We start from the raw sequence: 25,360 nt of genomic DNA, 5'->3' as shown, positions 1-25,360 counted from the left end.
GGGTCCCTTTTGGTCCTTTCTGGGTCCCTTTCTGGGTCCCTTTCTGGGTCCCTTTCTGGGTCCCTTTCTGGGCCCCTTTTGGGCCCCTTTTGGGCCCCTTTTTGGCCCCATTTGGGTCCCTTTTGGGCCCTTTTTAGGTCCCTTTTGGGACCCTTTTTGGCCCTTTTTAAGTCCCTTTTGGGTCTCTTTTAGGTCCCTTTTTGGCCCTTTTTAGGTCTCTTTTGGGCCCCTTTTTGTTCCTTTCTGGGTGCCTTTGTGGCTCCCTTTTGGGTCCCTTTTTGGCCCTTTTGGGTCCCTTTTTGGCCCTTTTGGGTCCCTTTTTGGCCCTTTTAGGTCCCTTTCTGGTCTGTTTTAGGCTGCACATGCTCTCACCCAGGTGCCCTGCAGCATCCCCCAGGGCTGGCTCTGATGCTTCCCCTCCATGAGGGTCTCTGGGGTGGGCACAGTGACAGGTGAGCTCTTGTGGCACATCCCAAAGGCTCCATTTGCAAGGGGATGCTTTGACTCAGCCTCTTCATTCAGCTGCCACTGAGAACTAACCCAGTCAAGCCTCCAGTGCAATGCCCAGAGGTGAAGCCCAGCTGGCTGCAGCTCCAGGAAGCCTGGACAGACAGACAGGGCTGTAGGAGAGCTCCCAAAGTGCCTCCCCCAGCAGCAGCTGCTGCTCTGACACTTGGTTTTCATTATTCTGCTGTTGTAAAGGAGCTCCCCTGCAGGGAGGGAATTTGGGATGGGGAGAAGAGTGGCTGTAGGAACAAAAAGGGGGGAGCAATGGCAGGGGGAGCAATGGCAGGGGCAGGGGGAGCAATGGCAGGGGAAGGGAGAGCAATGGCAGGGGGAGCAGAGCTGCTCTCAGCCCCTGAGGGGAGGGGGAGGGATTGATCCTGCAAATGCCCATGCACAGGAGAGGAGATGGTGGGAGCTTTGTAGCCAGGGTTGCACCAGAGCAGCTGTCTGGGGCCATGTGGCTGCTGGGGATGAGATGGGGATGCACAGAGGGGAGCTGGAGGAGGAGGAGGAGGGAGAGGGCAGGACAGTCTCTGCTACAGCCCCCATGTAGTTTGGCCTTGGCTTGTGCTTGGGGACATCCAAGGCAAACATTGGCCAGGCTGCTCTGGTGTGGCCCCAGCCTCTGCAAAGCTCCTTCCTCACCATCTCAGCCTCCTCTCCCCCCTCGTTCCTGGAGAGCTCCCCATTCCCCAGGCCCCTTCCAGCCATTGCACAGCAATGACATCACTGCTGGTTACCATGGAGAAAAAAACAGCCCAGGTTGTCCAAAACATGACCCTTTGGCCCCATCCCATGTGTGTCAGGAAATGAAGCTTTTACAGTCCCATCTCTGCAGTGGAGCAGAAACAACCAGAGCAGGAACCACAGCACAGACACAGCAGCACAGACACAGCAGCACAGACACAGCAGCACAGACACAGCAGCAGAGTCCAGGGCAGCAGCACAGCCCAGGGAGAGCAGCACAACCCAGGACCAGCAGCACAGCTCAGAGAGAGCATCACAGCCCAGAGCTAGCAGCCCAGGGAGAGCATCACAGCCCAGGGCAGCAGCACAGACACAGCAGCACAGCTCAGAGAGAGCATCACAGCCCAGAGCCAGCAGCCCAGGGAGAGCATCACAGCCCAGGGCAGCAGCACAGACACAGCAGCACAGCTCAGAGAGAGCATCACAGCCCAGAGCTAGCAGCCCAGGGAGAGCATCACAGCCCAGGGCAGCAGCACAGACACAGCAGCACAGCTCAGAGAGAGCATCACAGCCCAGAGCCAGCAGCCCAGGGAGAGCATCACAACTCAGAGAGAGCATCACAACCCAGGACCAGCAGCACAGACACAGCAGCACAGCTCAGGGAGAGCATCACAGACACAGCAGCACAGCCCAGGGAGAGCAGCATAGCCCAGAGACAGCAGCACAGACACAGCAGCACAGCTCAGGGAGAGCAGCACAGACACAGCAGCACAGTCCAGGACCAGCAGCACAACTCAGGGAGAGCAGCATAGCCCAGGGAGAGCAGCACAGACACAGCAGCACAGTCCAGGGAGAGCAGCACAGACACAGCAGCACAGCCCAAGGAGAGCAGCACAGCCCAGGGAGAGCATCACAGACACAGCAGCACAGTCCAGGACCAGCAGCACAACTCAGGGAGAGCATCACAGCCCAGGGAGAGCATCACAGACACAGCAGCACAGTCCAGGACCAGCAGCACAGACCAGGGAGAGCATCACAGCCCAGGGAGAGCAGCACAGATACAGCAGCACAGCCCAGGGAGAGCAGCCCAGGACCAGCAGCCCAGCCCAGGAGGGTCCCCAGTGGCCTCTCTCCAGAGGGGAGATGGAGACCTGTTTCTTGGGGTTCTAAGGGCTGATTCCTGGCTCCTCAGTCATTGCTGAGCTTTCTGCTGCTGGTCTGAAACATCCCAGAGGAAAGAGAACCTGAAGGGTTCAAGCTGATGCCTGGGGCAAAGGCACAGCAGCCTGCAGCAGGCTCTGGGCAGAGGGAGAAAGAGTCTGCAGGGGCTTGTGGCTGTGAGGAGCAGACAGAGGCCATCAGACACAGCTTCCCTCCCTCTGAGCTCATCTGTGGGGAGAAGAGGGAAGGCATCTGAGAGCTTTGGCCACACCAGTTTTTCCTAAAGCCAGACAAACAGTGTCTCAGGGCTGATGATTTAGCAAAGAGCTCCCAGCAGGGACTGGGGGGTATCATCCCCCCCTGGGGCTGGGTCAGCCCTGCTGAAGGCAGCTTGTGTTTGGGCAGCAATTGCAAGCACACACTCTCATCTTCTCCCACACCACTTGGCACTGGAGGTGTTTCCCTGAGGGATTACCCCTTGATTCTCCAAAGCCAGGCTAAAGCAGGCATGGAATGCCTTGCCCTGCCCACAAAGCCAGGCTGGAAGGAGCAGAAACAGCTCTTGGGAGCACCTGAAGCACTTGGTGGCTTTGCCAACCTCTGTTTCAAGCTCCCTTCCAGCTCTGCAGCGAGGCTCAACCTCCCCCCACGTCAGCAGAGCCTGGCTGTGCGTCACCTCAGATGCAGCAGCTCTGCAGCAGCTCAGGCTCTGGCAGGGTTTGTCTTGTCCCTGCCTCTCAGTTTGGCTGGGGAATGAAAATGCTGCTTCTCTCACCCTGTTTTCCAGACAAAGAGGCTGAGTGTGTGTGTGATGTGTGTGGACTGAGGAGCTGTAACCTGAGAGTCTGTGAGCCCAGCAGTGCTCCAGCTCTCTCCAGCTCTCCTTGTCCTGGGTGCACAAGCACAGGGGCAGCTCTGAGCACCAGGCTGGGGCAGCCCTGAGCACCAGGATGGGGCAGCTCTGAGCACCAGGCTGGGGCAGCTCTGAGCACCAGGCTGGGGCAGCCCTGAGCACCAGGCTGGGGCAGCTCTGAGCACCAGGCTGGGGCAGCTCTGAGCACCATGCTGGGGCAGCTCTGAGCACCAGGATGGGGCAGCTCTGAGCACCAGGCTGGGGCAGCTCTGAGCACCATGCTGGGGCAGCTCTGAGCACCAGGATGGGGCAGCTCTGAGCACCAGGCTGGGGCAGCTCTGAGCACCATGCTGGGGCAGCTCTGAGCACCAGGATGGGGCAGCCCTGAGCACCAGGATGGGGCAGCTCTGAGCACCAGGCTGGGGCAGCCCTGAGCACCAGGATGGGGCAGCTCTGAGCACCAGGATGGGGCAGCCCTGAGCACCAGGATGGGGCAGCTCTGAGCACCAGGCTGGGGCAGCTCTGAGCACCAGGCTGGGGCACCCCTGAGCACCAGGATGGGGCAGCCCTGAGCACCAGGATGGGGCAGCTCTGAGCACCATGCTGGGGCAGCCCTGAGCACCAGGCTGGGGCAGCCCTGAGCACCAGGATGGGGCAGCCCTGAGCACCAGGCTGGGGCAGCTCTGAGCACCAGGCTGGGGCAGCTCTGAGCACCAGGATGGGGCAGCCCTGAGCACCAGGATGGGGCAGCTCTGAGCACCAGGCTGGGGCAGCCCTGAGCACCAGGATGGGGCAGCTCTGAGCACCAGGATGGGGCAGCCCTGAGCACCAGGCTGGGGCAGCTCTGAGCACCAGGATGGGGCAGCCCTGAGCACCAGGATGGGGCATCAGAGGAAGACAACAACCCCTTGCAGAGTGGTGGAGCCCAAAGCTGCCTTCTCATCTCCAAGCTGGAAGCTCCTTTCCCAGCTCACTCACCCCTCTGTCGTGTTCCTCCCTTGAAGCAGAGCCTCAGACAGCAACACTCTCCTGTGGGGGATGATCTGAGCTCAGTGGGAGCTGCTTTGACAGGGGGGTTGGGCTGGATGAGCTCTGAAGGTCTCCTCCAACCCCCAGCAGGCTGTGATGCTGTGTGCTGGGAAACCAAAAGTCAGAGCCTGCAGTGAGGGGGTGTTTTTTGTTGCAGGGGCACAGTGCCAGCAGCCAGCATGGAAAGTGCCTGCCTGACTTGTTTTGGTCTCACTTGACTTGATCACTTGCCAATGCCACCACTGAATCACCCCAGTAAACAGCAGCACGAGCCACCTCAGACTGGGAAAGGGGCTGCAAGTGGGTGTTGAAAGGGTTAAAAATAGCCTCCTGCTTTGGGCTGGGGAGGCTGGGGGCAGGGAGCAGAGAAGCTGTTTTGTCAGTGCCAGGGTTTCCCCTCAGATGCTGAAATGAGTCAGATAAGAGATGGGCACAAGTGTGCAGATGCTGCTCTGCTCGTGGACCCTGCCAGGGAGCTCACAGGTGCCCAAATGCCCTGGCAGCCCTGAGGGATGCTCCTGGCAGCCACAGACACAGCATCCTGCCCTCAGCCCCTGGGGAAAGTGCTGCTGTCTGCCCTCAGCCTCTTGTGCCCACACCAGCAGAGGGTTCTTCTCTAATACAGCTCCATTCCTGCTCCTGTGCTGAGCAGTGGGGATGGCAGCAGAGTGTGTCCTGAGTCACAGAGTCACAGGATCAGGGCTGGAAGGGACCTGCAGAGCTCATCCAGCCCAACCCCCTGCAGAAGCAGCTCCCACCTAGGTCAGGTCACACAGGGACGTGTCCAGGGGGGGTTTGAAGCCCTCCAAGGAAGGAGCCTCCACACCCTCCCTGAGGGAACCCCAAGGCACCAACCTCTGCTGCATCCCAGCCCAGGAGAGACAGGGAAGTGCTGGAGGGGATGCTGAGGGGATGGAACATGGGTGTGAGGAGGGAAGGCTGCAGGCCCTGGGGCTGTTCAGCCTGGGGGAGAGAAGCCTGAGCTCAGGGGGAGCTCAGCAACACTCTTGAGTATGTATCCAGCTCCAGAGGGACAGGGAACTGCTGCAGAGAGGCCAGTGCAGGGACACCCAGATGCTCAGGGCACTGCAGCATCTTCTGCTGAGGAAAGGCTGTGGGACCTGGGGCTGTTCAGCCTGGAGCAGAGGAGACTGAGCTCAGGGGGAGCTCATGAATAGCTCCAAGTGTGTCCATGGTGGGTGGCAGGAGGTTGGGGCAGCGCTTTCTGCTGTTGGACCAGGACAGGGGCTGATGGGATGGAGCTGGAACACAACCAGTTGCATTGAAACACAAGGAAGAAGCATTTCAGTGTGAGCTGAGGGAGCCCTGGCCCAGGAGCCTGAGCTCAGGGGGGATCTCATGGGAGCTGCTCAGTCCTTCAAGGGTGGCTGCTGAGAGGATGGAACCTCTGTTTACCAACCCAGGGCACTTTCTTTGTGGCCAACCCTGCAGCAGCAGCAGCAGCAGTTTCCTGTTTGACTCACACCTGACAGCCCCAGCTCAGCCTCTCGAGCTCCACAGCAACTGAATGGGGCTGTTTACAATTATAGAGCTCTGGGATTCCCAGAAAGAGGCTGAGAGCGGACGTCCTGCAGCAAATACCTCAGGGCTAAAAATAACCCCAGCACCAGAGGCAGCAGCGTGTGAGCAGCTCAGAGGCAGCCCCAGGGCACAGCACAGGGACAGAGGCTGCCTCCCCCTCCCCTGAGCCCTGAGCACAGCCCAAGCTGCTGCCTGCTGCTTGCACAGATTGCTCAGGTCGTGTCTGGTGTGTTCAGGGTGTGGAGGCAGGGAGGGAGGCAAAGGGGAAAGTGAGGGTGGGAAAGCTGCGTGGGCAGAGTGGGTAAAGAGCATCCTGGCTTGTGGCTGAAGGAGCAGGGCAGGATTGTGCCCCTGGGGCTGGGCAGTGGTGAGGTGATGAGGGGCTCTCTGGGGTGCTGAGCAGCTTCCAGACATGGGGTCATAAGGGCTGGGAGGGAGCTGGGAAGCTCAGCCAGTGCAACCCCCTGCCAGAGCTGCAGCACCTAGAGCAGGGCACACAGGGACTCATCCAGCTGGGGTGGGATGTCTCCAGAGCAGGAGCCTCCACAGCCCATCTGGGCAGCCCCTGCCAGTGCTCCCTCACCTCAGCAGGGAACCAATTCTGCCTTGTGTGTCTCTGGAACCTCTGATGTTGCAGCTTGTGCCCGTTGCCCCTTGTCCCATCATTGGCCATCCCTGAGCACAGCCTGGCTCCAGCCTCCTGCCACTTGTGAACATGACTGAGCTCAGCCCTCAGGCTCCTCTTCTCCAAGCTGCAGAGCCCCAGCTCCCTCAGCCTTTCAGCACAAGGCAGATGCTCCACTGCAGCATCTCTGTGCCCTGTGCTGAGCTCTCTCCAGCAGCTCCCTGTCCTTCTGCAGCTGAGGGGCCCAGAGCTGGCCACAACACCCCAGATGTGCTCTCAGCAGGGGCAGCAGAACCTCTCTGACCTACCCACAGCCCTTCTGCCCCAGAAGGGGAAGATGCTCCAGTCCCTGGTCCTTAGAGCAGGGCTGAGGAAAAAGGGGACACAACAGTGTTGGGACCAACCTCAGCACAAAGCTGGTGGCTTTGCACCCCCTCCCTGACACTTGGCAGCTGGAGGCAGAGGCTGGAAGATGGAGCAGAGCAAAAGGGCACAGAAAGGATGGTAAAGACTTGGGCCAACAGCTTTCTAGCCCAGCCAGCTCCTCTCTAACAGATTGCAGCAGATAAAGCTCCCTTTTAAAGGCACTTATGCAACAGGTTGCTACCAGAGGAAGTTCCTCTCTAACCCCAGGCAGTTGGTGGTTGATTTGTGTCCCACAGCTTTGGGTTTTACAGGTTCCAGAGGTGTTGCATAAGGAGATCATCTGCCCCTGTGTTTCTTCCAGGCTTTTCTCTGCTTTATTCCCCTCTCACATGCCTGGAGGATGGGAAGGGAAGGACAATCCCTGAGTTTGCCCAGAGGTGCTGGTGGGTTTGGGTCTTCCTGAGCTTTACCCAAGGGTCTGCCCCCTTTCCCTTGCTCCCACACAGACCAGAGGCTCTGAGCTGCCTGTGCCCTCCATTTCTCCTGCTCTCTTCATGTACCAAGTGATAGTTGGTGGCTTTTGACCTTCAGCAGCACATCCAGAGGTGGGGAGCTGCAGGGGAGTCAGGCTGAAGCCTCCAAGCTCATGGAAGCTTCACTCAGCGTGATGCTGATGCTCTGAGATGCCAAAGGGAGAGTTGGGGCAACTCCACACTCCTCTGGTACCCTTGAGGCTGCCTGGCCATTGTCTCACCCTTCTCACAAGCCCAGGGAGGGACAGTGTCTCCTTTCTCTTCTCAGCCCTGAGCTTGAGCCCTTGGTTCACTTGGCTTTGTGCTGCTGTTTGGGAATCTGAGCTTTGGCTTGGAGATTCTCAAAGGGAGGGCTTTTCCCTTCCTGGGTGGCTCTAAAGCTGCCCCAGTTTGAATCTCCTCACATCACTCAGATCTAAAACCAGGCACCTTGCTGCTGCATCTGCTCCCCAGGACATCACTGCCCAGCAGTCCCCTGGGTGACCAGTCAGCCCAGTGGGTGCATTTAATGGGCACGAGCCACAAGTGTTTGCAGAGGGTTGGTAGAGTCCCAAGAGCTTCTGGCAGCTGAACTTCTCTTGAAAGGGCTTGTTCCCCAGCTGGCTGTGAGAGTCAAATGAAAGGATGCTGAGATAAACCCACTTGTGCAGAGACAGAGAGAGAGAGGAGCTGCTGCCCCAGGCAACGAGGCATCATTCTGAAACCCAGCATGGAAACTGAGCTGAGAGGAAAGGCAGAGAGCAAGGGCTGAGAGGGTTTGGGCTCCTCAGCACACCCAGGGCACAGCACAGGAAAGAGCTGCTGTGCCTGGGGACTGTCACACACGCTGGGGCAAGAGAGACAACGGGAAGCCAAAGGGCAGCAGAGAGCTCAGAGCGGGCAGATGAGCACTCACAGAGGTACCCTGGTCCCAGGCAGCTTTGGGGCTTAAAGCTGGGCTTTGGGCTTTTCTTTACCCCTGTTCTGCTGTGGTGTAAAGGGTGGTTGTGGGTAAGCCCCTGGCCTGAGCTGCTCAGGAGGATGAGGTGTGGAGGTGGGTGGTGGGGAAGGGACAAGAGGAGGCTCTGAGAGGTTGTTAAACTTGGGTTTGTGTCTCTTTTCCTGGCAAGAGCCTGGGGAGAGCTGCTCAGGACATGTGGGCTGGGCTGTGTTGGTAGCTGGGAGCCACAGCATCCCCTACCCAAGAGCAAGGTTGACCCATGTTGATGGGGTGAGTGCTGTGTTATCCCTGACTGCTCTTGCCTGGGTAGTCCTGAGCCAACACAGCAGCCCCTCAGCTGGAGTTGCCTCTTCTGTTGGAAGGAGCTGAGAGATGCTGGGATGGATGATGACACCCAGATGCTCAGGGCACTGCAGCATCTCCCTGCTGAGGAAAGGCTGAGGGACCTGGGGCTGTTCAGCCTGGAGCAGAGGAGCCTGAGCTCAGGGGGAGCTCATGAATAGCTCCAAGTGTGTCCATGGTGGGTGGCAGGAGGTTGGGGCAGCGCTGTCTGCTGTTGGACCAGGACAAGGGCTGATGGGATGGAGCTGGAACACAACCAGTTGCATTGAAACACAAGGAAGAAGCATTTCAGGGTGAGCTGAGGGAGCCCTGGCCCAGGCTGCCCAGGGAGGGTGTGGAGGCTCCTTCCTTGGAGCTCTTCAACCCCCCTTGGACACATTCCTGTGCCCCCTGAGCCAGGGGAAGCTGCTGTGGCAGGGGCTGGGGCTGGAGCAGCCCTGCAGGACCCTTCCAGCCCCCAGCACTCTGTGACTCTCTGGTAGAAAGCAGCCCTGGCTCCTCACAGCCCTCCCCTGAGCACTGCCCCAGGGATGCTGGGGCACAGGACCCACAGCATGGGTGGCTTCAGGGGCCATGGGCTGTGATGGTAAACACCAGCTGCAGCTTTTGCTTACATGACACCCCTGCAGAGCCCTGGCCTGGAGCAAGAGTCTGGAGCCAGGAGCACCCAGGACAGGTACCACAGCTCTTCTCTTGCCACCCCCTGGCCCCTCCTTGCTCTCTTTCAGTGGATAGCTTGGGAGATGGCATCAGGATGGAGATGTGCAGCCCAAGGGCAGCACAGTTAGAGGGGGAGAGGAGCTGTGATGGAAGAACTTGACTTTTGTCCTGCCTCAGAAGTGCTGAAGCTGCTGTTTGACAACTCCCACAGCCCAGCCTGGGAATTTCCAACTGAAAAACAACCAGTTTTGGTTCTCTGGGCTGTAGAGGAAGCTCAGCACATGCTCAGGGTGCCCTAGATGCTTCAGAAACTAGGACACCAAGGGCACTTTGAAAGTATCAGGAGCCTTCAAGCTAAATCTGCTGACCTGGAAGGCATCTGCTGTGGCTTTGGGGTGGTTGACCTTGGGCAGCACAGTGGCTGGTTCAGCTGCCTCATCTCCTGCTTTGAGGTGGAGAGGGAAGGAGAGGGTGAAGTTCTGAGGCTCACACATGGTGGGATGCTGTTGAGGAGTGGGAAGGGAGGCAGAGGAACTTTGTAAGGCTCAGGAAGGATGAAAGCTTTCAATGCCAGGGTTCCTACAACCACTTCCAGGCCAAAGAATCACCTTCAGGGCTGAAGGTCCACAACTGGAGACCAGCAGCACCTCATCATGGTCAACTTAGTGCAAATTAGAGGCAGTTAGCAAGGAGCAGGAGAGAGAGAGGCAGCAAACCCTCTCCTTTCTCACCCACTCTTTCCTCTCACATTAAAGCTTCAGCAGGTGGGAGCTCTGGGTTGGGTTGTCTTTGTTCTCCACATATGGCAACGAGGCTTAAGTGCTGCTTTGGAGGAGAGAAGGAAGGAACTGAGTGAGAAAAGCAGCTTAGAGGTGCTTGCAAGGCAAGTGCCAACGTGCACCAAGGCACTGAGGATGCTCCAGGGTAGCTGAAGGCTTCAGGGAATGAATGGGCAACAGGCAGCTGCTCAAAGTCCTTTAGCATCAGAGGTCATTGGCTCCACTGAGCAGGCTGCAGCTGAGTGAGCAGATGCTGCTGCACACCCTTGGGTAACAGTGCAGCCCTAGAAGGACTGAAACTTTGGAAGGATCCTGGTTTCAGGTAAGAACTTGGGCTCCCAGGTGGCTTTTAGGATGGTTGTGTTTGTGCTGAGTGCTGGGGGCAGCTCTGGAGGGTGGGTGAGCTCTGCAGCTCGTGGCCAGGACAGAACAGGGCCCAGAGGTGAGACCTGGTGGCAAAAAAAAGAGCCTTGGGGGAGGTGTCTGGAGTGATATTGGTCACCTGTAGCTCTCTGCAGGTGTCAGGAGGCACTTTGGGCTTCTCTGTGGCTTTTGGAGGTGCTGAGGTGTTGACAGAAGCTTTGCTGTCAGACCCTGTGGGACGTGGGGAGGAGGAGAAGGAGGAGAGCTGCTGCTCAGACTGGCTTCAGAGGGTTTGCTGCTTGGGGGAAAGCAACCCCAGGCTGGCAGAGGAGCTGCTGGGTCTATTTATCTCACTGGATCAGGCATTTGTCTTGCAATTCTCTGCCCTGGACTGGGAGGGTTGGCTGATTCTGAGCAAGAAATGGGTTAAACAGCTTCTCCAGACTGAACAGCCCCAGGTCCTGCAGCCTTTGCTCCTCACAGAGATGCTCCAGTGCCCTCAGCATCTTGGTGTCCCTGCACTGGCCTCTCCCCAGCACTTCCCTGTCTCTCTGGGACAGACCTGTGACCTTTTGCCACTTGATGGCACTGTGGCTGCCTGAGCTCCTGCAGCTGAGGAGCATCTTCAGCACAGCTTCTGCTCCAGGGGCTGGCTGATGCTGCTGGGTCCCAGCCAGACCCTTCCCCAAGGTGCATGACAGGAGGAACCATCAGCATGACTTGAAACACGAGGTCCTGGCTGGATGTGAAGAGGAACTTTTCCCCTCTGAGGCCAGTCAAGTGTTGGAAGCTCCATCCTTGAGCCTTTCAAGCCCCCAAAGCCCCAGCCCAGAGCTGCCCACGTTGGGGGTTGGACTTGGGTGATCTCTCAAGGTCCCTCCCAAGCTCTGTCATTCTGTGACTTGATGTTTCAAGCAGAAGGTTGAACTAGAAACCTGCCCAAGTCTCCTCCAGCTGGAATTATCCTCTCTGCCTGCAACATCCCACCTGAAGGGCTGGGGATTGGAGGTGTGGGTTTGGTCCCTGTGAGAGGGTTGCAGGGCTGAGCCCAGGCTTTGCTGCATTGGACTCCACCCCCAGGCTCTTTGGAAAGCTCCTTTCAGAGCTGCTCTGGCTCCTTTTTCCCCCCTCCTCAGCCCATTGTTGTGGTTTTACAATCACATTTTCCTGTTTTGCTCAAGCAAATGGTTGTCTCTCCCCTGGGGCTGCACAGAAGCCCTGGAGAGCAGCAGAGGAAGGTGGGCACTGGGCTCATTTGAGGGGGGAGAGCTGCAGAGCTGAGGCAAAGCCACCTCTGAGCATCCTCCCACTGCCCCATGGAGGCTGAGCCAGGCACAAGGCTGAGCTGTTGTGTTTCAAAGCTGGTGTTTTGTTTCAAAAGCCAATGGTTCCTCTTTGCTGTGCTCTGGTTTCACACCCAGCAGCAGGACAGGGAAGGTATTTTGGGTAGGTGTTATTCAAGGAGAGTCTGTTTAAACCTGCCAAGTAAATGGCATTGTGTGGTTAAAAGCACAGGCTGGGGAGGGAAGGGGTCAGCTGGTGGCAGACCCTTGGGGGTTCCTGTTACTTTGGGTCCCTGATGGGCTCCAAGGGCCTCCCAGCACCCAAATCCCATCTGAGTGCAGGGTGAAGCCAGAGACAGTGTGAGACAAGGGCCTGTGGAGGAAGAGAAACTCTTGATGAGCCAAGCTCCTGGCTGCAGAGCTCTCTGCACACTCCCAGGCCTTTGCATTTCAATGGGAAGGGTTTTCCATGGACTGAATGAAGCTGCAGAGGCTGAAGTGCTGAGCTGCTTCAGCTGTGCCTGGCAGTGCCCAGCAGGATGCAACTGGAGCCAAACCCCCCTGGGAGTGGGTTACAGGGCCAGGACCTGCTCAGCCCCCCTTTACAGGTCACTTGTCCAGCTGAGACCCTGAGATGTGAAACACAAACCCTTCCTTGCCCAGCACACACATCCCAAGGAGCCAGCTGATCACCTCCCCAGCCCAGCTGCCTGTTGCCCAATGCTGGGTGTGAGTTGCTGCTCCCACCTCCTACATCAGCAAATAAAAAAGGCATCAAGGGCTCCTTGTGCCCAAGTCAGCAACTCACCCACCTGTGTGCTGGGACAAGCAGTGCCAGTGCTGCTGGCAGGCTCAGCAGGTTGGCCCCAAACCCTCCCAAGCATCCCAAATTCAATCCCCAGAAGAGGAAAAGGGGGGGAAAGGAGAAAGTCTGTGATGGAAAGGTTGGGGTGGGGAGGGATGTTTTGATCTCTGCCCCAAGCAAGCTCCCTGCTGCATTTGCTGTGCTCAGGTTGTTTGCAGAGGGATGCCAGGTAGTGCCATGCAGAGCTCCCTGGTGTCCCTGGCATGAGGCTGGAGTGTGATGCCAGGTAGTGCCATGCAGAGGGATGCCAGGTAGTGCCATGCAGAGCTCCCTGGTGTCCCTGGCACAAGGCTGGAGTGTGATGCCAGGTAGTGCCATGCAGAGGGATGCCAGGTAGTGCCATGCAGAGCTCCCTGGTGTCCCTGGCACAAGGCTGGAGTGTGATGCCAGGTAGTGCCATGCAGAGGGATGCCAGGTAGTGCCATGCAGAGCTCCCTGGTGTCCCTGGCATGAGGCTGGAGTGTGATGCCAGGTAGTGCCATGCAGAGGGATGCCAGGTAGTGCCATACAGAGCTCCCTGGAGTCCCTGGCACAAGGCTGGAGTGTGATGCCAGGTAGTGCCATGCAGAGGGATGCCAGGTAGTGCCATGCAGAGCTCCCTGGTGTCCCTGGCACAAGGCTGGAGTGTGATGCCAGCAGGAAGGAGGTTTCTAGATAGGATGTGAGGAAACTCACTCCCAGCCTCAGCCTGCTGTTTCCCAGCTCTCTGGCTTGCTGCACAACTCAGTGTGATGGGCAGGGACTGGAAAAGCACATGCAGAGGCTCAGCAAAAGCTTTGGTTGAGAGCTGCCCCCGTTGCAGATCCTCTTCTCCCCTCCTAGGTAGAGCAAAACCTTCCCCTGGCTCTCCTCCAGCCCAAGCAGCAGGGCTGAGCCTGTGTGGGATGCTGTGGGAAGCCTCTCTGCCTGCTGCTGGGGAGCTCAGACGAGCCCAGGCAGCCTGGAGCATCTCTTGTCTCCTCCAGCAGCACTCTTTGGGTTGCTCAACACGTGGGGGTGAAGCACATTCATCTCCAGGGATCAAAATAGCACATTTCTTTCACAACCAGCAGTGGGGTTCTGCACATGGGCTTCCCTCCCAACCTCCCCTGCAGAGCCCCAGCCCCACTGGAGGAGACACAAGAGAGGGAAGCAGTGCCTTGCTCTCCAGGCTAAACACACAGGCTGCCCTTCCAAAATGACCTTGGGTGAATGATCTTGCTTGTGACCTGTTTGGCTGCTCGTGTCGCTGCCCTGCAAGGGGAGGCTCCTGCAGCTCTTGTTGCTCTGTGATGAGGCAGAGCTGGAGTGATTTCTTCTTTGGAAAAAGGAGAAGTGGGCTGGAGTGGTCAGAGAATCGTTTCTCTCCTCCCTCTCCATGCTGCTGGAAAAGGAGCTGTGCCCTGGCAGAGGAACTGCAGCTGCCCTCGGGCTCTTGGCCCCACGGCTGGGAGGGAGGTGGCAGGGGATGTGTCTGGGCTGCTGATCCATGTTTGAAGCCCCTGGGCTCCTTCACTCTGGGTTTGGCTCAGTTTCCTCTGTGGAGGTGTGAGGTTCTGCCCATGGACTGCCTGGGGATGTCCCACTGTGCTCATCCCACTGTGCTCATCCCACACCTCTCCCTGGTGTGTCTGGCTGCAGTGGGAGCTGCCCTGGCCATGACACGGTCTGTGTGTGATGGGAGAGCCCTGACAGGGTCTGTGTGTGATGGGAGAGGGTCTGTGTGTGATGGGAGAGCCCTGACAGGGTCTGTGTGTGATGGGAGAGGGTCTGTGTGTGATGGGAGAGCCCTGACAGGGTCTGTGTGTGATGGGAGAGCCCTGACAGGGTCTGTGTGTGATGGGAGAGGGTCTGTGTGTGATGGGAGAGCCCTGACAGGGTCTGTGTGTGATGGGAGAGGGTCTGTGTGTGATGGGGGAGCCCTGACAGGGTCTGTGTGTGATGGGAGAGCCCTGACAGGGTCTGTGTGTGATGGGAGAGGGTCTGTGTGTGATGGGGGAGCCCTGACAGGGTCTGTGTGTGATGGGAGAGCCCTGACAGGGTCTGTGTGTGATGGGGGAGCCCTGACAGGGTCTGTGTGTGATGGGAGAGGGTCTGTGTGTGATGGGGGAGCCCTGACAGGGTCTGTGTGTGATGGGAGAGCCCTGACAGGGTCTGTGTGTGATGGGAGAGGGTCTGTGTGTGATGGGAGAGCTCTGACAGGGTCTGTGTGTGATGGGAGAGGGTCTGTGTGTGATGGGAGAGGGTCTGTGTGTGATGGGAGAGCCCTGACAGGGTCTGTGTGTGATGGGAGAGGGTCTGTGTGTGATGGGGGAGCCCTGACAGGGTCTGTGTGTGATGGGAGAGCCCTGACAGGGTCTGTGTGTGATGGGGGAGCCCTGACAGGGTCTGTGTGTGGTGGGAGAGCCCTGACAGGGTCTGTGTGTGATGGGGGAGCCCTGACAGGGTCTGTGTGTGATGGGAGAGCCCTGACAGGGTCTGTGTGTGATGGGAGAGGGTCTGTGTGTGATGGGAGAGCTCTGACAGGGTCTGTGTGTGATGGGAGAGGGTCTGTGTGTGATGGCAGAGCCCTGACAGGGTCTGTGTGTGATGGGAGAGCCCTGACAGGGTCTGTGTGTGATGGGAGAGGGTCTGTGTGTGATGGGGGAGCCCTGACAGGGTCTGTGTGTGATGGGAGAGGGTCTGTGTGTGATGGGAGAGGGTCTGTGTGTGATGGGGGAGCCCTGACAGGGTCTGTGTGTGATGGGGGAGCCCTGACAGGGTCTGTGTGTGATGGGGGAGCCCTGACAGGGTCTGTGTGTGATGGGAGAGCCCTGACAGGGTCTGTGTGTGATGGGAGAGGGTCTGTGTGTGATGGGAGAGCTCTGACAGGGTCTGTGTGTGATGGGAGAGGGTCTGTGTGTGATGGCAGAGCCCTGACAGGGTCTGTGTGTGATGGGAGAGCCCTGAGAGGGTCTGTGTGTGAAGGCAGAGCCCTGACAGGGTCTGTGTGTGATGGGAGATCCCTGACAGGGTCTGTGTGTGATGGGAGAGCCCTGACAGGGTCTGTGTGTGATGGGAGAGGGTCTGTGTGTGATGGGGGAGCCCTGACAGGGTCTGTGTGTGATGGGAGAGGGTCTGTGTGTGATGGGAGAGGGTCTGTGTGTGATGGGGGAGCCCTGACAGGGTCTGTGTGTGATGGGAGAGCCCTGACAGGGTCTGTGTGTGATGGGAGAGGGTCTGTGTGTGATGGGAGAGCTCTGACAGGGTCTGTGTGTGATGGGAGAGGGTCTGTGTGTGATGGCAGAGCCCTGACAGGGTCTGTGTGTGATGGGAGAGGGTCTGTGTGTGATGGGAGAGGGTCTGTGTGTGATGGGGGAGCCCTGACAGGGTCTGTGTGTGATGGGAGAGCCCTGACAGGGTCTGTGTGTGATGGGAGAGGGTCTGTGTGTGATGGCAGAGCCCTGACAGGGTCTGTGTGTGATGGGAGAGCCCTGAGAGGGTCTGTGTGTGATGGGAGAGCCCTGACAGGGTCTGTGTGTGATGGGAGAGCCCTGACAGGGTCTGTGTGTGATGGGAGAGCCCTGACAGGGTCTGTGTGTGATGGAGGAGCCCTGACAGGGTCTGTGTGTGATGGGGTATGAGACCTCCTGGAGCTGAGGGTGAGTGACAGAGTCTTTCCTAAAGCTTCTGGCCTCAGGGTTTAGCTGAAGGAGATTTGAAGTGTGCATTTGCTAGGTTTTTCCCCTTGAAACGTGCCTGTCAATCCTATCAGACCCTCTCTAGCAAAGAGCATGGCCCTGCCCAGGCAGGCAGCTTTAGGAAACGAGATAAAAACAGTGCAGCAACGGCAGAGCGTCTGAGCAAAGAGCTCTTGCTGCAAGAGGAGAGTTTCTTAAGTTCCTGCACGTAACCAACCTGACCCTGGGATTTAGGAGCTGTAAGTGAAGCTTCTCTGGGGGCTTGGTGGGTCAGGTTGGGAGGATTGAATGCAGGATGGTGCTGAGGGGGAACCTGTGGGGTTACAGAATCTCAAGGGAGCTGGAAAGCTCATCCAGTGCAACCCCCCTGCCAGAGCAGCAGCACCCAGAGCAGGGCACACAGGGACTCATCCAGCTGGGGTTGGGATGTCTCCAGAGCAGGAGCCTCCACAGCCCATCTGGGCAGCCCCTGCCAGGAGTTTCTCCTCCTGTGCCAGTGCAACCAGAGAATCACACAGGGATGGGGGTGGGAAGGAACCTCCAGAGCTCCTCCAGCCCCCTCAAGCAGGTTCCTCATGCTCAGGGGGCACAGGAATGAGGCCAAGGTGGGGTTGGGATGTCTCCAGAGCAGGAGCCTCCACAGCCCATCTGGGCAGCCCCTGCCAGTGCTCCCTCAGCTCAGCAGGGAACAAATTCTGCCTTGTGTGTCTCTGGAACCTCTGATGTTGCAGCTTGTGCCCGTTGCCCCTTGTCCCATCATTGGCCATCCCTGAGCACAGCCTGGCTCCAGCCTCCTGCCACTTGTGAACATGACTGAGCTCAGCCCTCAGGCTCCTCTTCTCCAAGCTGCAGAGCCCCAGCTCCCTCAGCCTTTCAGCACCAGGCAGATGCTCCACTGCAGCATCTCTGTGCCCTGTGATTAAACCCAGCACACACCTTCCTGCAGCCTCTCTGTGATGTTTAAAGGAGCCCCAAAGAAAGGTGTTAAGATGGAACTGAAGGAGTGTCCAGGGGTGTAAATCAGGGCTGGCATCGTGTGTCCAAGCCACACACAGCTCACAGCCTGACCCTCCACAAGCAGCAGCTCCAGCAGCTGGAGCTGGCACCTGGGGATGCTTTTTGGGTACTTTGGTGGTTCCAGCATCTCATCACACAATGGTTGGGGTTGGAAGGGAGCTGCAGAGATCGTTCAGTGCAACCCCCTGCAGCAGCAGCTCCCACCTAGGTCAGGTCACACAGGAACGTGTCCAGGGGGGTGCTGAAGAGCTCCAAGGAAGGAGCCTCCACACCCTCCCTGGGCAGCCTGGGCCAGGGCTCCCTCAGCTCACACTGAAATGCTTCTTCCTTGTGTTTCAATGCAACTGGTTGTGTTCCAGCTCCATCCCATCAGCCCTTGTCCTGGTCCAACAGCAGAAAGCGCTGCCCCAACCTCCTGCCACCCACCATGGCCACACTTGGAGCTATTCATGAGCTCCCCCTGAGCTCAGTCTCCTCTGCTCCAGGCTGAACAGCCCCAGGTCCCACAGCCTTTCCTCAGCAGAAGATGCTGCAGTGCCCTGAGCATCTGGGTGTCCCTGCACTGGCCTCTCTGCCGCAGTTCGTGTCCCTCTGGGCTGCCCAGAGCCAGCCCCAGCCCGCTCCGTCCCCTCGGCCGCTGCCGCCGGTGAGGGCCGCGCCGGGCCGGGCCGGGGAAGGCGGCGCCATTGGCCGCGGCCGTGAGGAGGCGGCGCCGCCGCCCTCAGCGCAGCGCGGAGCCGGGGCCGGGGCCGGGGCTGGGGCCGTTCCTCCGCCCGGTTCCGCTGAGGCGGCGGCGGCGCAGGTGGAGCCGGAGCCGGAGCCATTCGCCCAGCCCCGCGCGGCCCGGCCCCGGCCTGGGGCCGCCCCACGCTCGGCCGCCGCCGCCTCGGCCCTGAGGAGCCGCCTGCGCTTTGTCCCCGCCTGAGGTAGGACCGGCGAGGGAGGGAGGGGACGCGTTTGCGCTCGGTGGCGGCCGCCACCCCGCTGCCGTGCAGATGAGGCCCCTCCGGGCCCGGCCGCATCCCCCGGGCTCGGTAGGGCCGGGCCCCGCTTCCCTCAGCCGCACCCCGGGGAGATGCCCCCGAAGGGCTCCGCTGCCCCCCCAAAGCCCCGCGGGGCTGGCAGTGCCCGTGGAGCCGTGCTGAGCCGGCTCCGCAGCAGGGATGTGCCCTGGGGCTGGGTGGTGACATCCCAGGGCCATGGAGCGCCTGGCTGGGGGCTGCGGCCTCGGGGCAGCGCTGGGGTGATGCTTCACCCCATGGGGAGTTGGTGCCAGGGCTCGGTTTTGGGGCTCAGTGGCCCCGGCTGGAGTGGGGGAGCATCAGCTCATGGTGGGTTTTGGTGTCCCACACACGTGGCTCTGGGTGTGAGCGCTGGACAAGCCTCCAGGAGCGAGGGAGAAGCTTCAGGCTCCCGGTTCTCTGGCTTGTCTGGTCCAGTGAGACCCGTGGCAGCCTCCCAGAGCGGCTGTTTCCGTGTGGTAAACCCGAGGCTGGTGGCTGGAATGGTTTTGTTGTTGTTGTTTCAGTCCTTTTCCCTTCTGAAGAGCAGCAGAGGAGCCACAGCACTGAGTGCTCCGCTGGCTTGTGCCCTCCTTGGCTTCTCCCTCCCTCTCTAAACACCTTGGTGAGAGAAGATGTGAGCAGCTACACCAAGAGCCATCCCTCCCCTGAGCAGCCCACATCCATCTGGAGCCCTGACACGAGCCAGCACAGCCCTGTGAGGAGTCCCAGGGTTTGCCCCTTGGCTGCTCATCCCAAGGCAGATCTCCCCAGCCCTCGCTTTGCAGGGCTTGGAAAGGTGTTGTGTGGGGTTTTGGGCACGTTGGGAGCCTGTGCTGATTAAGGAGGCTGGTGCAGAGGTGGGTGCTGCTTGTCCTGGGAGAGGGAGAGAAGAGAAAGGCCTGAGGATCTGGACTCTGCAGGAGGGTGGGTGTTTATTCTGTGCCCAACTGGATGATGCGTGGAGTGGTTTGGTCAGAGCAGCTCTCTCAGGGAGGGAGGGTGGGTTCCCTCTCAGAGGGTCTGGATGTGATCCCTCCCACCAGATGTTTGTGGAGGATTTCAGCTTGGCAAGCACAGCCTTGCTCAGGACATCTCCAGTGCCTCGTGCTCTGTGGTGAGGATGAGGATGGTTCAGCACTTCCTACCCCCCTGCCTGGGGGGAGCGTGAAAACGGCAGCAGAAAGGATTGTGGTGAGGCTGGAAGTGTGTGGGGTGGGATGATGGGCTGAAACCTGCCCTCACCAGCCTCCCAAACCTCTGGCTGTGTCATTTGGGGGTGGACAAGTGACACTATTGGGGCTAGTTGATGCAGGAGAGCATCTCATGCATAGGAGGGCGTGAGCCCTGGCTGCTGGTGGGAGCAGAGGCTGGTTGCTGCAAGGCTTTTGGGGCAGGTTCAGAGCATCAGCAGCACCATCAGCTTTGATGCTGGTGGCTCAGACCAAACACTTCTCCAGCTGTGGGACACTGGGATAAGGAACCCTTGGGGAAGGCTGAAAGCTGGTGCTGCAAAAGCCACCCTGAGCATTCAGAAAGCCCTGGAAGGAAAACGAGGTTTGGAAGTGGGAGTGATAAGGTCACCTATTGGGAATCTTTGTGGCTCAAGGCTTTCCCCAGCCCAAACAGTGGGATGCAATGGTGGATGTGCTGCTTTTAAGAGCCTGTGAGATCCTGCAGTTGTGTGTTTAACAGCTGGGGCCTTGGGGAGGGGCAAAAACAAACAAGTGTGTTGGCAAGGAGGCAGAAACGAGGCAGAAACAGGCAGCTCCTTCTGCACAGGGGAGGAGTGTGAATCTCCTCTTCAGTCTCTGCTTCAGACACCAGGACCTTAGTCTTTCTGATCTGATTTTGCTGCCTTTTGATCTCCATCCAGCCCCGAGGCTGCTCTCAGGGGGTGCACAGGATGGGGAGGTGAGTCAGTGCTGAGTCCTTCCCTGGGTCTGTGTCTCATTACCTTGCTATGCTCCCCGAAGGCAGGAATGCATCCTTCCCTGGCTCAGGCTTTGCTGCCTTCCTATTAGCAACTGCTTTGCTGGCTCCATGGGGTGGGTTTTTGTGTGTGTCTCTGGTAAAATGGGGAGGTGACAGATGGCCAGAGGAGCATGTCCTGGCCTCAGTGACTTTGAGCAGTGTGGTTGCAGCCGGGTGGGCTCGTGTCACACTTGAGCAGCTCTCTGTGACCGAGGCTGGCACGGCTGGGCTCTCTCCTGCCACTCTCCCTGCCCTAAAAATACCCCACAACCCTGTGCCTCTTGCAGCCTGGCAGCCTCTCTGAGTGGCTGCAGTGCTTTCCTGCCTCTGTCAGTGCCTTGACATCTGTGCTTTGGTTTTGACCACCCTGCTCCCACCTCTTTGGGTGTCTCCAGGTTGCCCTGCTGCATTTTCATCCCCCCAAGAGTGAGGCTGGGCCTGAGGTACGTTAGGGACAGTTTTATCACTTGGAGATGTGAGCTGCTGGGTTTGCTTTGTGGTGGGATGTGACATGAAGCTTTCAGGGGGGTGCATGGAGCTCTGGAGGCCTGCAGGGGCTGCTGGGGCACTCTGGGAGCTGCTCATGCTGTTCAAACCTGCTTTTTTTAGCAGAAGAACTCAAGTCTTGAGCTGAGCTGAGGGAATTTGGGAGAGCAGTGGTGTCCTGCAGAATGCAGGCAAGGGATTTGTTCTCTTTCTCTGCTTTGGAGGGCTCCATCTTCCTTTGTCTCCAATATACAGCAGCAGTTGCTGACACTGAATGGGTTTGAGTTCAGCCAGAGCAACTGAAACTGCTGTGCTTGGGTGGCATTGCCCCACTTGTGTATAAACAGCAAATGCAGCTTGTTGAACTGACTTTGGAAACCTCCCAGGCTCACCTTGGAGAGGGAATTAGTGCCAGGGCACATCAGCCCTTTGGCAGAGTGGGCTTGGGAGAGGTGAGTGCTCAGCGTGGTGTGGGAGCTCCCCCTAAGCCAGTGGGTGAGGTGGCAGAGAGTTGCTCTGGGTGCCATATGCCCGTGTCACTGTGGTCTCTTGTTGGGCAATAGCTGAGGATGCTGAGGAAAGAGCCTTTTGAGTCACTCTGGTCACCCAGAGGAGTGTTCAGCAGGGAATGGGAAGGCTCTGGGGAGGAATGTGCTCTCTGCTGCTGCAGGGAGGAATCAGGAGGAGGTGCTGGGAGCACTTCTCTGGAGGATGTTCTTGAGGCTTCCCAGAAGGAGAATCTCTTATGCAAGGGAGGGGAGGACAGCCTGGCTGCTGAGGCTGCTTTTTCACAAGCTGTGCCTGTTGTGTAAGAGCAGAGCCTTGGGCAGCACAGTGATGTGGGGACGTCACTTCCTCGCAGCCAAAGGCTGGAGACAGAGCCAGACTCCCTCCCTCAGCTTCTTCCTTTGTGCACATCCTAAACTTCAAGGCTTATGTAAATTGCTCAGGGCTTGCTGTGCTGCAGAGGCTATGTTTCCATACACAGCCTGGGGTGCACTGTTTCTGTTCTTCCTGCCATAGTCTCTTCTCTTCCTCTGGCTGCCTTCAGCAATGCTGAGGAGCTCAATGCAGGCACCTGCACTCCACTCCTCCCTTCTCATGGCTGGAGGGTGGGAATAGTCACAGCAGAGAGGCTGTGTCTGAGCTGGGAGGTTGTCCCTGCTCCCTCCTCCTCCCTCCACAGCCCAGAGCAGAGGAGAAGCACCATTCTCCCACTTCCCTTGCCTTGCTCAGACACAGCCTTTGCCATCTCATCTCAACCCCCTCTGTGTGGGCTCACCCTTGGTCCTTGTCCCAGGGCTGAGGTGGGGGCTGGCACGTGGCTCATTGCTGTCCCAGGGGTGTTGAGGACTGTTGGAGGACCCAGATGCAGGAGCCTCTGCTTCTTCTGGGGGCTCATCTCATGCCTTGTGCTGAGCTCAGGGTCACACCTTCCTCCTTTCCCTCCTTCCAAGACCACACCAACACCTCACTGCAGTGGGAGAAGGGTCCCCAAGTGAGGGTGTGGAGCTGCTGGTGGGCAGGCTTGCAGGATAGAGCCACTGACCTTGAGAATTGCTTCCACAAACACCAAACCTGAGAGCAGACGTTGCCCTCCCCAGCTCAGGGGTGGATGGAAGCCCAGTGCCACTGCCAGCCCCTCCTCGGGTGCCTGTGGGTCTGCCCCTCTCATGGCCTTGCAGCTCCCCTGAGATGAGCCAGACCCTCCTCATCCTTGGTGACACTTTGTCATCCCCACAGCTGCAGAGGTGGCAGTGGCTCAGCAGAGGGTTCCCCACGCTGGGGGACTGTCCCTGCCGTGGTGCCAGGGCAGTTGGGTCGCGTCTGGGTGCCCGAAGCCACGTGGCTGTCCCTTGCTGCTGTGGGGTGGGCTGAGAGGACAGCAGAGCTGCCTCACACCACCCTCACAATGGAACTGCAGGGCTAAGCAAATCTGCAGCTTGTGATCCTCATTGAGAGGGCTCAGGCTCTTTGAAAGCCTGCTTTGACAGAGGCAGCTCTGACAGAGGCAGCTGCTGTCTGGGTCACGACTGGAGCTGGAGGTGCCGCCTTCCCTCCAGTGCCCTGGGTAAGCTCTGGAGGGTGCTTTTGTAACAGCTCCAGCCAGTGGGTTCAGGGAATTGAGTTCTTTAGTGCTGCAGAGTCTGTCAGACCCTGCTCACGTCTGACTCCTGGCCCAGCAGCCAGGAGGAGACAGATGTGGCAGCTGTGGGCGAGCTGGCGGGACGGCGCTGGCACCGCGGCTGTCGACACGCACGTGCTGACGTGGGGAGAACCAGCACAGAGCTGCTCAGGGACCGGTTTCAGGTGGTGCCTTTTGAGTTCCAGGAGCCCTAGCTTGTGTGTTTTGCCAGTATCTAAGGGCTGAAATCAAAACACTCTCCTGAGTGTCACCATCTCGACTTTCCTACGTGAGCCTGGCCGCTGGTTGCTAACCGAGACCAGATCTTTCCTAAACACATCTGCTGACGGGGCACAGCCCTTGCTTCTGAGGGTTTGCTCTGCTGCAAGGGTCTGCTTTAGAGGCCAGACAGCAAAGGGAAGGATTAAGGTTTGTGTGTGCTCACTCTGGTTGTGTCATCTCCCTTTGAAGCTCGGTGGCAGCAGGATCTTTGCTGGCTCCATCCCACGGAGGTGCCCGGGCGGCCTCAACCTGTGGCAACACGCTCTGCTCGCCGTGGCAGAGGCACTTTGCTCAGGAGTTGCTGGTTCCCAGGGAGGGAGAAGCAAAGAAACTGGGCTGCTGTCCCTTTGGGGCCTGGTGGTCAGTTCTTGGGGGGCTCAACCAAGCTTTACAGCTCCCTGACACGAGGCTGCAGTGAGCTGGGGGTCAGTCTCTGCTGCCAAGTGACAGGACAAGAGGAAAGGGGCTGGAGTTGCCCCAGGGGGGGTTGAGGTTGGAGCTGAGGGAGAGTTTTCCCCCCTGAGAGGGGTGTCAGCCCTGTGCCAGGCTGCCCAGGGAGCTGGGGGAGTGCCCAGCCCTGGAGGGACCCCAAAGCCCTGGGGTGAGGTGCTGAGGGCTCAGTGCTGGGCTGGGCAGGGTGAAGGGGGAGCAGTGTAAGGGAAAGGGAGCTGGGGGTGCTGGTGGGCAGCAGGATGAGCCTCAGCCAGCAACGTGCCCTCGTGGCCAAGAGGCCAATGGCAGCCTGGGCTGGGGCAGAAGGGCTGTGGGTAGGTCAGAGAGGTTCTGCTGCCCCTGCTGAGAGCACATCTGGGGTGTTGTGGCCAGCTCTGGGCCCCTCAGCTGCAGAAGGACAGGGAGCTGCTGGAGAGAGCTCAGCACAGGGCACAGAGATGCTGCAGTGGAGCATCTGCCTTGTGCTGAAAGGCTGAGGGAGCTGGGGCTCTGCAGCTTGGAGAAGAGCAGCCTGAGGGCTGAGCTCAGTCATGTTCACAAGTGGCAGGAGGCTGGAGCCAGGCTGTGCTCAGGGATGGCCAATGATGGGACAAGGGGCAACGGGCACAAGCTGCAACATCAGAGGTTCCAGAGACACACAAGGCAGAATTTGTTCCCTGCTGAGCTGAGGGAGCACTGGCAGGGGCTGCCCAGATGGGCTGTGGAGGCTCCTGCTCTGGGGACATCCCAAACCCACCTTGGCCTCATTCCTGTGCCCCCTGAGCATGAGGAACCTGCTTGAGGGGGCTGGAGGAGCTCTGGAGGTTCCTTCCCACCCCCATCCCTGTGTGATTCTCTGGTTGCACTGGCACAGGAGGAGAAACTCCTGGCAGGGGCTGCCCAGATGGGCTGTGGAGGCTCCTGCTCTGGAGACATCCCAACCCCAGCTGGATGAGTCCCTGTGTGCCCTGCTCTGGGTGCTGCTGCTCTGGCAGGGGGGTTCCAACCCTTGTGACCCCGTGCTCTTGCTCAGGGCACCGTGGGGCTGCTGCTCTGCCTGAGGCTGCCACCCCAGGCGCTGTGGCTTTGTGTTTGGAGGATTGAGCTGAGGAGCTGGTGGGGAGCCAGCCTTGGGGATCCATCACTGCTTTTGCTTTGCCTCAAAAGCTCTGCCTCCTCTTCCCTGAATCTTTCTCAGTGAGGTGAGAGTTGTTGTGCAGAGTTTCCTCTTTTATATCCTCTTATGTCACGCTGCCCCGCCGGGCTGAGCACGCTCAAAATAGCTGCCAATCCCAGTAGGTTTCACTTCAAGGTCTCTATTCTTAGCTTGGTGGTGAGCTGAGCAAAGCCTCCTTCCTCAGTAGTCATGAGTTCAAGGACCTTAGGCTAAAAGGCTGACAAACTTATGCCATGCAGGGCTTGGCTTTAGCTTTGAAGGGCCGGCTGGGGCAGAGCCCTGCTCAGCAGCCTCAGCCTGGCAAAGCAGAGGAGAAGCCGTGAGAGAGTGAAGCTGGAGCTGGGGAGCAGGGAGACAGCCCAGGGGAACGGGGCTGACCCAGGATGGGAGAGCTCTGAGGGCTTCATTTCATCTGACCCCATCCATGAGCTGCCTGGTGAGCTGTGTCCTGTGCTGGTGCTGAAGCTGAAGGGGCTGGGGCTGAGGCAGAAGTGACTGTGGGACTGCCCAGGAGTGCAACTCGCTGCTGCTCTCAGAGCTGGAGCTCTCAGCCACGCTGCTCATGTTCAGCCCATCCTGTAAGTGCCTTTTGCTCCCTCCCTGCCTAAGGCTTGGGGGGGTTTTTATCCCCCTTTCTATCACAGGTCAGGTGGGGGGTGGCCTCTGGAGCGT

The 25,360-nt window shown here is 58.8% G+C and overlaps 1 protein-coding gene across 4 annotated transcripts in view; it reads left to right on the top strand.

Annotated features, from left to right (window-relative positions):
* The window catches only part of HDAC7 (histone deacetylase 7), a 67,270-nt gene that overhangs the window by 4,899 nt on the left and 37,011 nt on the right, over positions 1-25,360 (top strand). The window contains exon 1 of one of the 4 annotated variants that reach the window (XM_062015737.1): positions 18,034-18,137. The exons of the other annotated variants lie outside the window; for them this stretch is intronic. The gene's annotated coding sequence lies outside the window, so the exon portion shown is untranslated. Of the gene's footprint in view, positions 1-18,033; positions 18,138-25,360 lie in introns of those variants that run through there. 4 annotated transcript variants of the gene reach the window in all.

The sequence above is a fragment of the Colius striatus genome, chromosome 26, assembly GCF_028858725.1.
Source record: "Colius striatus isolate bColStr4 chromosome 26, bColStr4.1.hap1, whole genome shotgun sequence".
Lineage (NCBI taxonomy): Eukaryota > Metazoa > Chordata > Aves > Coliiformes > Coliidae > Colius > Colius striatus.
Note: the sequence above shows the minus strand (reverse complement) of the source record. Positions and strands in the feature narration are given on the sequence as shown.